Below are 1,856 nucleotides of genomic sequence, written 5' to 3' on the forward strand. Positions count from 1 at the left end.
AAGAAATTTAGAAAGAACTATAGTTGTACTGAATATTGATACCTGGGTACAAAAGGGTTATGAGTATGATTTTTTGGACCATATGGATGACGTCATCACATTTTATTGCCCCAAATGTAATTATCTTTAAAGTTATAATATAGCACTTTGGTACAGGTAACTGAAATAAAAGTATGATTTTCATGTGCACAATGGTCAGAGCTACAAACGTACGTTTGCACAAATTGATATCTACTAATTATCCTTAGTTATTAGAGAATAACCTAATTACCTAATTAAAATTGTTATTCTCTAATAACTACGGGTAATTAGTAGATATCCAGTTTGTAGCTTTGACCGTTATGCACATGAAAATCATACTTTTTAAGGTGTTTTTAATGGTAGGTAGCCTGGTATCCAGTCCATCAGTTAGCACTCCACGAATTGTTATTAACTCCAATCGCGTAAACCTCCTTTCAAGAGCCAAATTGAACTGGCCGGCAGAGACCTCTAACAGTCCGGAAGTGGGCCCGACCAATCAATCAATCAATCAATCAAATGGTGTTTTATTCGTAAAAAAACGTGGACTTTGCAGCCAAAGGCTGAATTGCGTCCAGTTGTACATGCAAATTCATTACACATTTATTTACATTTATTTACACAGGCATTAACACAGGCATTATTTACAACGACTTTAACGTACGGTGTCTAACACAAATAGTGACTGTTCAGGAGGTAGGTCATGTATGGGACGCTACTCTGTTTGTACCGCTCAGTTCTACATTTGGTAAGGGTCAGTTTGTTACTGGAACGAGTGGTGCGCTCAGTGGTGGTCCACGATCCATCAGGCTCATACCGTGAGAAAAAAATTAAACAGGAGAGGGCAATAATGTACCATTGCACGCGCTGACATCCTTTCGATGAACCGTATTTGAGACAAAAGATAAAACAGTTTACGAGAAGTTAGATTATGAGGAAGCAAGGAGGCAAGTTGTGCTTGGGCTGAGTTTTAAAGGATACATTGTTCAAAATCATATCCAGTTGCTTAAGTAACTGCTTTTTGGCGGATACATTGTACTATTTTTGCATTCTAGGCCATGTTGATTTGATTATATGGATGACATCCTCCGGGAATAAAAAAAAAGTTTTGCAAAAAAAAAGTTCTTTTCATTATGAAATCTACGTGGTCATGAGGGTTGAGCAAATGGCACAGAATATGGTTTGGCGAATAATCTAGTCTTCAAGTTCATTTCTTTACAATTTCGTCTTTTTTTCGTTTGATTTTGACATTCTACGACATTGGTATAGTTTTTATTAATTTGTTTTGTTACTTATCATTTTTGCTCATTTTGCAACTGTTTTGTACGATTTACAGTATGGTTGAAACCTTTTTTTTTTTTGGAAACGGCCGAAAATTCATGCGCGCGTGGATGTCATCCATATAATCAAATCAACATGGCCTTACTTTAGCCTTCTTTTCAGGCGTTCCCGGATCCGTCTTTTTTGGGGGGTGGGGTATTTTCTGATCAAACGTAGATCGCACGCAATAGAAGCTCCGGAGATATATGTAGGGTTGCCAGCCGGAGCTTCTATTGCTCGCGATCTACGTTTAATCAGAAAATACCCCACCCCCCCAAGACCGATCCGGGAACGCTTGAAAAGGAGGCTACATTTTACTGAGCTATGCTTGTAATTTTATTCTACGATACTAGAGAAAGACAGACAACAGATTTTTAATGTCCTTCCTAGAGAGAGTCTTTTTAACATATACATTTTGTACTTCTGCTGTGTACACAAAGATATAGTAATACTAATTGTTCAATGTGGATTTGGTAATGTTAGCAAGCATACTCAAGACATGCCCGTAGCCAGGATTT

Source organism: Branchiostoma belcheri, unplaced genomic scaffold, assembly GCF_001625305.1.
Source record: "Branchiostoma belcheri isolate BF01 breed outbred unplaced genomic scaffold, Haploidv18h27 scaffold145, whole genome shotgun sequence".
Classification (NCBI taxonomy): domain Eukaryota; kingdom Metazoa; phylum Chordata; class Leptocardii; order Amphioxiformes; family Branchiostomatidae; genus Branchiostoma; species Branchiostoma belcheri.